General features: G+C 45.1%; 1 pseudogene across 1 annotated transcript in view; it reads left to right on the top strand.

Annotated features, from left to right (window-relative positions):
- Nucleotides 1-743: 743 nt before the first annotated feature.
- Nucleotides 744-10,543, top strand: part of LOC311229450 (galectin-3-binding protein B-like) — a 62,032-nt pseudogene continuing 52,232 nt past the window's right edge. The window contains exons 1-3 of the transcript in view: nucleotides 744-821; nucleotides 3,292-3,393; nucleotides 8,098-8,162. The product of the transcript in view is annotated as a galectin-3-binding protein B-like (transcript). The remainder of the gene's footprint in view (nucleotides 822-3,291; nucleotides 3,394-8,097; nucleotides 8,163-10,543) is intronic.

Raw genomic sequence — 10,543 nt, 5'->3', positions numbered from 1 at the left:
ATCTTCTGACGAGAGGCTTCCTCCAGGTAAGGCAGGGTATATCTTCTGACGAGAGGCTTCCTCCAGGTAAGGCAGGGTATATCTTCTGACGAGAGGCTTCCTCCAGGTAAGGCAGGGACATGAACCTTGGATCCAGGGCTGTGGCTCTGTGCAGATAGTCCTGGAAATTAGGGTCTCTGTATCTGCCTTCCAGGTCTTTAGTGATGGCTGCCTTGACGTCTTTGATGGTGGAGCTGTCCTCATCACTTGGTGTCATCGATTTCAGTATCATCTTCTGCAGGGGGATGATCATTGACACCGAGGGGGCTTTTTCTGTGCTCATGAGGGTCGTCACAGTCTTCAGAGGTTTGAAAATTGTAATGAGGTCCTCTGCCAGTTTTGCCTCACTGTCAGTCAAGACACCAATGTCATTGACATTCTTTTGGACATCTTTGTCCATCAGATCAGAATAGATGGCAGCCTGCTGTTCCACATAACGCTCCAGCATGTCGTATATGGTGTTCCAACGTGTAGTGACATCATGAATTAATTTGTGAACAGGCAAATCCAGCATTTCCTGCTTTGTTTTCAGGACATGAGCAGCTGTTGTGCTGCAATGGAAAAATGCAACCACCTTCCTAACCCTCCCCAGGAGTCGGGATACTTGGTTTATTGAGACTGCATTCTTGGCTGCTAGATTAACGGTGTGTGCAAAGCACCCAATTTGTGGCCCCAGTCCAGCTGTTGCATTGACTGCATTCACAATGTTCCTTGCATTGTCGGTGGTGACGGGGATTGTGATGTTGCCGCCCCTCTCCAGTTTCCATTCCGTCACTGCTTGTGTCAGTGCTTCAGAGAGATGCTCACTGGTATGGCTCGCATAAATGGGGCGGGTCTGTAAAAACGGAGCTTTTCATCTCCCACTCTGAAGTAATGTAGTAGTGGGCAGCAGTGATGCCACAGATTACTTGTAAAAGTAATCTGATTACTGATTACTCCTTTAAAAAGTAATCTAAGTTACTTTACTGATTACTTGATTATCAGAGTAACTTAGTTACTTTGAAAGTAACTAGGTTACGAAGTCGTCGTCGTTCCCCCAACAGTTTTTTTTAAACGCTTTATTGAAAGTGCATAAATTGTTTTTAACTTGTTTCTCTGCACATAACGTAAATTGTTAAACTAGTGCTTCAGCTTCTGTACCATCAAGTATGGTAAAGCAACAGTCTATGATGCTCACAGCATTAGAGCAGCCAGCAAGTGGTTTTTCAAAACCAGTGTATCACATCTAACAAATGCAGGCTGAACTATTCAATTATATCAACTGTAACTATTAAATTGTTTTTATAAATGTCTCTCTATAAACATACAATCAGTCTCTCTTTAACATGTAAATTAACTGTAAATCTGGCAAATAAGAGCTTTTGCTCTGCCACCATCAACCCTCCTGTACCTAGTCGAAGCGTCGGCTAGTGTTGTTATTCCAGATGCTTTCAATGCAATTGGATGTGCTGTTTTTAGCGGTAGACAGTATTTTGTTTCCTATCCCTATTGGGGTGGAATTCTGAACAGAAACCGCAAAAGTCATCTTGCGGTTTCACTTTTAATTTTGCCAAGCGTTTTGGGGTGGAATTCTCCGCCGACGGAGCCCTGCTGTCACACGATTGGCGCATATGTCACATGACGTGCTGTGAAGACCCGCCCTACTCTGCCTCTGATTCGCAGACTGTGGATGGGGAATGTGATTGGACTAAAGCAGAGTCACTCACAGACAGAGAGTCCAGTCACGCCGCGGGACACATTCTTGTATTTAACCCTTTCACTGCCACACCACGTCACTCTCAAATAAGAAAAACAGCTCAAAATGTATTTTTGACTGTCGAAAACGAAATAAAATACTGCATTCCGCCTGCATTATGAATTTATGATGAGATAGTAACGCACAGCCATTTGGACAAGTAACTGCAATCAGATTACTGGCTTTTAAAGATTAACGCGTTAGTTAGTAACGCGTTACTGGCATCACTGGTGGGCAGTCACAGTTAAATAACTTTCAGTAGCCCTGGACGTCCACCCATCTGTAGTAAGAGCGACGGAATCTGTGTCGGACAATGCTTTCACAATTCCACGTTGTGTCTCTTCATACAGTCCGGGAATTACCGTGTTGCTGAAGTGTCGGCGAGAGGGGATATTAAATCGTGGCTCGAGTACTTTAATCATGTGCCGAAATCCTGCATCCTCCACGACTGAGTAGGGCTGCATATCTTTAGCTATAAAGCCCCCCAGTGCCTTTGTTATAGCTTTTGCCCTGTCTGACTTGTCACTCAGTGACTGTTTAAATGCCTCTGGGAGGAGTTTATTTTATTTTATTATTATCTTTTCCCCCCTCCTTTTTTCCGATTTTTTTTCTCCCATCCCACTGTTAGTCGTTATGCCAATTCCCAACCCTGGAATGGGTTAAACACATGACCTCGCTCAATCTGTTTCATGTGTGTGTGTGTGTGTGCGCGTGTTAGGATGAGGCTAGAGTGTTGGTGGTCTTTTTTTTTTTTTTTTATCCACTTTTTCTCCCATTTTTCTATATTTTCTCCCATCCCAATTTCGTATCATCCAATTCAACCCTCCCCTGTCACGAACGCTGTTTCTTGCCTCCCACAAGCCGGCTGCAATGTGGACTAAGTCATACATGGCACAAGTCCCCTCCGGTACTTGAGGTAACAGCAGTCGCATCTTTTCACCTGCGCAGCTCGATCACTCAGTGGCGAGGAGTAACGCGTGGGAGGCTCACGCTGCCCCCGACACTTCCTGATTCTACTGCGCAGGCGCACCAACCGACCTGTAGGAGTCGCTGTCCACAACGCCCGATCCCCACCCATCAGTTTCCCACCCCCTAATACGGCCAATGTGTATTAGTATGAACGACCAGCTAAACTGAAAGCAATGTGGAGCGCTGGGCTCGAACAGGCGAGCCCAGTGTCTCCGCATTCGTGGCGAGCGCCTTGCCCACTACGCCACGTAGCCGCCCGAGTGTTGGTGGTCTTTGTGTTACATTCTTTGAGGAACCGAAGGGAGAGTCGCATGATGGGAGGGGGTGATGATGATGAAGAGGAAGAAAGGGAGCAGCACATTTCTCAGATAAGCTGCTGACTTACATCACAACACAGGCCGCAGTTTCATAAGTGCTGCTATTATTGCAGTTATAAACCTGGTGGTAACATGTAAAACAGTACCACTAAGTTTCATCCTCTCTCTTTTTCATGCACTCCTTCTTTCTTTCTCACTCCCTCTGTCTCTGTCTCTCTCTCTCTTCCCCAGGGCCTGCGCTTCCCTCTCTCCCACCTCCAGGCCCTTCGACAGCTCCAGGGGGCAGAGCGCCTCCCAGTGGCCCAGCTAGAGTTCCCCTCCGACGGGGACAAAGTCAACCTAGTCCTGTCCGCCTCTATTCAAATACCAAACCACTCGTATTTCCGCGTTCCCGTTTGGCGCTCTGATTGGCCATGCACGTTTCTGGTCATGTGACATGTGCGCCAATTGTGGGACGGCAAGTTTTTACACTGGTTAAGCTTAGGCACTCTTTCAAAGTTGGTTAAGGTTAGAGTTTGTCTTAGAGCAGGGCGATAGAACACCAGCCCTGATTCCAAACTCTAACCTTAACCAACTGCGAAAGAGTCGCCTAAGCTTAACCAGTGATAAACTAGGCGTTAGGTAGTTTGCAGGCTGTTCGACCCGGAAATAGGCGCAGAACTTGCCGTCCCACGATTGGCGCACATGTCACATGACCAGAAACGTGCGTGGCCAATCAGAGCGCAAAACGGGAACGTGGAAATACGAGTGGTTTGGTATTCGAATAGACTCGTCCTGTCCCTCTGGACCGAGAGCCTGCTGGAGGTGTGCTAGCAGCACGCCGGCGTGTTGATGGTGTACATACATCAATGTCACGACGTGGAATGTATACACATTTATTATAAAGAAAGGAGAAAGAATTACACGTTTGTTGTCTTGTGTTGTCCATATCAAAGTAAACAGTACATTATTTTTATTTATTGGATTTCTTTTTTTTTTTGTATACTTTTTCTCCCCATTTTTCTATTTTTTCTCCCGTCCCCAATTTCGCATTGTCCAATTCTACCCTCCCCTGTCTCGAACGCTGTTAGCAAGCCGGCTGCAATGTGGACGAAGCCTTGCATCACGTGTCCCCTCCGATACTCGAGGAGGCAGCCGTCGCATCTTTTCACCTGCACAGCGCAATCTCTCAGCGGCGAGGGTCTGCGTGGGAGGGACACGCCGCCCTCGTCGCTTCCTGATTCTACTGCGCAGGCGCACCAACCGACCTGTAGGAGTCGCTGTCCACAACGTCTGATCCCCACCCACCAGCTTCCCACCCCCTAATACTGCCAATTGTATTTGTATGAACGACCAGCCAAGCTGGTAGCAACGCAGAGAGCTGTGCTCGATCCCAGCATCTCCTGCGTTGGTGGTTTTTTAATCTGCAATGATTCTTATAATTTTCGATAAAATGTTAAAAATCCATTTCATGGAGAAAGAGGGAGCAGAAAAAGTCATAAATGTATAGATGTAGCAGTACTGTCTATCTGTATGTCATGTGTTATTTTTTTTCCTAGACGCATTTTTCGGAGACGCTCTCTGATTGGCCGACGCCTGTTTCTACACTGGTTAAGCTTAGGCACTCTTTCGAAGTTGGTTAGAGTTTGTCTTAGAGCGTGACGGCAAGTTCTTTCGACGGTTAAGCTTAGGCACTCTTTCGAAGTTGGTTAAGGTTAGCGTTTGTCTTGGAGCATGGCGATAGAACGCCAGGTAATTTGCAGGCTGTTCGACGCGGAAATGGGCAAAGACACAGCTCTTCACGCGATTGGGCAAACATGTCAGTGGCCAATCAGAGAGCGTCTCAGAAAAATGCGGCTAGGAAAAAAAATAACGCATGTCATATATGTCCTGATGAATTGAAAATGGGGGACCCTGATGTAAACAAGACGAAAGTCTTTCTCTGGTCTGCATCCCCTTAACAATTGTGTGTATTGAGCTGTACTGTATTGTCCCCATTCTGCAACCTGTTAATAAAGTTATCAATCAAGCAGTCACCGGGTCTTTACACACGGTGGCGCCATTGTCCTAATGTATGTTTCCCACGTGGCAGTAGGAGCCGGTCAGTCTGGCAGAGGCGGGGACGTTTTGGGGGGGGGGGACGCGTGCTGTTGACTCAGCCACTGTGTGTCGCGCCAGCTGAATGAAATTGGATTACAAACTCGCTTTCGGATTAAACTCCTAGCATCTGCTATGTTTCAATATAATAATAAGAAGAAGAATTATTATGAAGTATTTGTATCGCACAAACAGTCGCAAATTCTCCAATTCAGCCAGGCTGGTGGCGCTGAGCGGTCCTCGTTAATTCTCTCACATCCGGTACGGTCTGAATAATTGAAGTGGACGGCCATTTTGTTTGTTTCTTTTTCCACCTTTCTAAAACAAACAACGGTGCAATAGCCTCTACTCAAACGGTGCAGGGTAAGTTATATTCGTTATTGTTTGTGAAAATGATAGAATCTGCACACGTCATCGTGACGCAGCTTTACCCAGCATGCAACTGTCAACGGAGGGTTCTGTACATTCCTCATTCCTAGCGACTAGTGTACAAATCCAGCAATATAAATATATATTATTGTGTTCATACTGTTCTCCCCATCATTTCCCTCACTAGAAACGTCTTTCTGGGATTTTTCTTTTCTTTTATTTTTTAATTGGGCCAACCATGAGTGAACACGCAAAGCGACAGCTGTGGTATAAATATATGGCACGTCATTTTCATGTCATCAGTGAGAGCCAGGTCATGTCTTGAGCCGTATAGCAAGGCAGTCGCCTATGTGGAAGTGCATAGACGGCTGATCCAAGCGGGCCCACGGGCCTGCAGCGGATCAGAGACCGTATCGTACGCTCAGATCCCACAGGGATCCCACACGTGGTCGAAGTGCGTGTGGTGATGAGCATGGCCTGCGCATTCAACATTTTACAATACATTGATTTATTTATATATGTTGACCACAATTATTTTAAATACAATAGCATTGTTTATTTAGGCTTTGCACCAGCCACAAATAGGATATTTGCACATGTTTTGACGTGCTGACATGACCTCTAGCCCTTTTCCCCCTACGGGACCACCAGTGGTTACTGGTTAGAGACTATTTTTCCCACGCAGTTTCAAACCACGACGTCACGTATTGTCTACGTAATTGTTGGTAACACTTTACATTTGTATGACGGTCTATAGTGCTTCCGTGATGTTTTTGCAACGTTTTTGGTAATGTTTTCACTTCTAAAAAGCCCGTTTGGAAATCACCCAGACGTTGGATTTTTTACCCAGAGCGTGGGGTGTCTGACTTAATGTTGGCTATGGCTGGCTAACTAAAGCTAGCGCAAGAAACGACGACCAAAGTATGGTTTATAGTGTGTTTTTAGCCACCTTATAGCATTTGTACATTTGTATGATAGACTAATGCTCCTGTGAGGTTTGTCTGGACGTTTTAGTAATGCTTTTCACTATAAAACATTTCTAGCACTGTGCTTATTATTCACAGGCTCATGAGGCTCTTTGTCACGTTGAATGAATGGAAACTTTATTTAACAGATTGCAGAATGGGTACAATACAGTACGGCTCAATACATACAATTGTTAAGGGGATGCAGACCTGAGAAAGACGTTTGTCTTGTTTCCATCAGGGTCCCCCATTTTCAATTCATATAGACATTTATGACATACACAACATACATGACATTTATGGCATAGGGACATATAGGTATTTAGTACTGATACATTTGTGACATAAACGGTATTCAAATATACAGTACTGTTACCCCTAGATCCTGACAGAGTATATACATATGATGGGGAGGGGACTGTACATTAGGAGGGGGTGGGTGGGAGAGAAATATACATACGGCGGGGAGGGAATATATACATGCGGTGGGGAGGAGACTGTCTATTAGGAGGTGGTGGGGGTTTTGGGCATTTACGGTGGCCAGTTTCTAATTGCAGCCTCCCGTAGGTGCTCTTTAAGAGCGGTTTTGAATGTGGGTAGTGATTCACATTCCTTTACAGCTTTGGGTAGGGCGTTCCACATTGTTGTGGCATAATTGCGAAACGTGTTTGAGCCGAATCTGGGTTTTACATGATTTGTTGAGCTTCCTCTGGTGTAGTGGTTGTGGTATTCACTGACCTTTGGGAAGTATTTTGACATGTACATGGGTACCCCGGTCCTATAGTGTATCTTGTTGACCAGGCCCATTGCAAGTTGCTGTACTCTGTCGTCTACTCTAAGCCATCCTAGGTTGTCAAAGTGGGCAGGGGTGAGGTGGGTTCTGGGGTTCAGGTCAAGTAGTAGTCTGACCAGTTTGTTTTGTGATGTTTGTAATTTTGTTTTAAGCGCCTTTGAGGTGCTTTGGTACCATGAGGTGCACGCATAGTCGTAGTACCCTTGAATGAGTGCTCCTGCCAGAGTCTTCAGGGTATTCTTGTTTACCAGAGGAGATCCGGTACAAGAATCTAGTTCGTTGGTTGACTTTTTTTATTACATTGGATGCCATTTTGTCATAGGAAAGATTTGCCTCTAGGATGGAACCCAGGTAGGTAATTTCGTCTTTCCTTGTGACAATATTGTCACCCACTGTAACTGAGAAGCCGTCGGTCTTGCTGAGTTTGTTATTTGAACCGAAGAGAATGGACTCTGTTTTGCCCATGTGTAATGATAGTTTGTTATCAGCGAGCCATATCAGCCATATCAGCGAGCTATGCGACCAATGGGTACAAAAATAAAATCTACTGTAGTGTTTTTTATATATAAATATCCAAATTGAACTAAGTATGACGTGTTCTATTGTAAATTCAAGCCTTTTTCCATTTAGAAAATACCAAACTATCTTATGATTGCTTATGTACCAGAGGATGGTGCCATCTGTTTATCATTATCATCTTTTGCTTTCATAACCATCCAACACCATTCTCTCTATATATATCCCTCTCTCTCTATCCTTGCTCTCTCTATCTCTATCTTTCCTCTCTGTCCTCATCTCTTCCCCCGCCCTCTCTCTCTCTCTCCCCCTCTGCAGATGGCCAACCCAATCAACTTCCAGAGTGACCTTATGGCCTCGTTTGAGAGCGGTTTTGAAGGAGGGTAGGGATTCAAATTTTTTTACAGCTGTGGGTAGGGCGTTCCACATTGTTGTGGCATAATTGTGAAACGTGTTTAGTCCCTTGTTTGTGCCGAATCTGGGTTTAACATGATTTGTGGAGCTCCCTCTGGTGTTGTGGTCGTGGTATTCACTGACCTTTGGGAAGTATTTCGACATGTACATGTGTACCCTTAGGCCATGGTTAGACTAGTGTTTTTGTGGTCGTTTTTGAATACGTTTGAATACGTTTGCTGTCCCTTGTACACAGAAATGCGTTTTTTGGCGGATACGTTGTGGCCCTACTGAAAACGCGAAATTGTGTTTTCCATTTTTGAGTAGCGCCAAAACTCGCCGACAACAGTTGTGTAATTTGCACGGAGCTGTTGTTGCGAAAACGCCCATGCTCAGTAGATACCATCTGCGTGCCCTCACCAACGTCCATGCGCAGTAGGCGCATCTCTCCTGCCTCGAGCAATGCCATAACGCGCATTCGCGCATTCATAACGTTATTTCGCGGGACTGTACACTGTAACATTAACACAGCCCAGCTGTCAACTGTAGGCTACTTTGTAACTTTCGGGCGTTTTATTCATAACAAACTGACGCGATTCCGCCAACACATATGTAATATTAATAGGTTTTGCTCACAGAGAGATAGATAAATAAATAAACATAATCACGGTTATCTACCAACAACTGCATGTACTGTAGAAATGTATGTTTCAGTGCAGATAAAGGTACTGTACAAAATAACCTCTAAAACACTGCTAGAATACACAAGCAGTTAGGGTGCGCTGTGTTAACGTTACAATGTACAATCGCGCAAAATAATGTTATGAATGCCCGAAAACATTTGTGATGTCACAGTATGATGTCATAATCAAACATTCTAGAACATTTGTGTATCTATTCAACAATTCTCTCACAGCTGAGTGTGGATGACAGCGGGGACGAGGGAGAGTAACTACCTCCCCGCGCATGCTCAGTGCTGAATTCGAGACGAGATCCGTTGTGGTCTGACCAAGCCTTGTTCTGACAAAACGAAAGCGCTCAAGGTGCAAAACGAATGTCTAACTCGGCTGCGAAACTCGGCTGCGAAACTCACCTGAAAAACGAAACGAAAAACAGCCTAGGTGTAACTCCAGCCTTAGTGGTGTAGTGTATCTTGTAGACCAGGCCTATTGCAAGTTGCTGTACTCTGTCGTCTACTCTAAGCCATCCTAGGTTGTCAAAGTGGGCAGGGGTGAGGTGGGTTCTAGGAGTAAGGTCAAGCAGTAGTCTGACCAGTTTGTTTTGTGATGTTTGTAATTTTGTTTTTAGCGCCTTTGAGGTGCTTTGGTACCATGAGGTGCAAGCATAGTCGTAGTACCTTTGAATGAGTGCTCCTGCCAGAGTCTTCAGGGTATTCTTGTTTACCAGAGAGGAGATCCGGTACAAGAATCTAGTTCTTTGGTTGACTTTTTTTTTATTACATTGGATGCCATTTTGTCACAGGAAAGATTAGCCTCTAGGATGGAACCTAGGTATGTAATTTCATCTTTCCTTGTGACAATATTGTCACCCACTGTAACTGAGAAGCCGTCGGCCTTGCTGAGTTTGTTATTTGAACCGAAGAGAATGGACTGTTTTACCCAGGTGTAATGATAGTTTGTTGTCAGCGAGCCAGGTGCAGATTTTGCAGAGTTCTGAGCTGAGGGCTTTTTCAACCTGTAACTTGTTCTTGTCAGAGACCAGCAGGGCTGAGTCGTCCGCGAACAGGAACAAGTTGCAGTCACAAGCTGACGACATGGCATTTGCATAAATTAGGAACAGTAGCGGTCCTAGTATGCTTCCTTGTGGAACACCACAGCTCACTGGGAGGGGGGGGGGGATAGGGTACCGTTTACCTCCACCATCTGTTCTCTCCCCTCCAGGTAGGATTGCATCCAGCTCACTGATAAACTATCAAAACCAATTGCTTTTAGCTTGTCAATCAGAATGGAGTGATTGACAGCGTCAAGGCCTTTTGAAGGTCCAGCATGACCATGCCGCAGTATTTGCCTGTGTCCACCTCTGGTTTGATGTGGTCGTTCAAATAGAGAACAACCTTTGCCGATACATAATTGATGTATTTATTTAGCGAATGGAATATTTTCAAATAGCCACATGTGATGTATTTAGTTTATTCATTACTTTGCCATATTCGATATATAATATATTTCACTTTATCTGCCCAGATTGGACAAAATAGGCCGATGTGCAGTTCCCCGAGATGTGCGGTTCAACACGGCCAGGGAGTAGTCTGAGATCCAGGCTGAGATGAGACAAGACTCATGCCGTATATGGAGGCAGAAAGGAAAGGAGGCAGAGGACATGGAGGAAGACGAGGCTCTAGGAAGAGAAC

This window comes from Notolepis coatsorum (assembly GCF_963971535.1).
Source record: "Notolepis coatsorum genome assembly, chromosome: 6".
In the NCBI taxonomy this organism is placed as follows: Eukaryota; Metazoa; Chordata; class Actinopteri; order Aulopiformes; family Paralepididae; genus Notolepis; species Notolepis coatsorum.
This window is presented reverse-complemented; position numbering and strand designations above follow the sequence as displayed.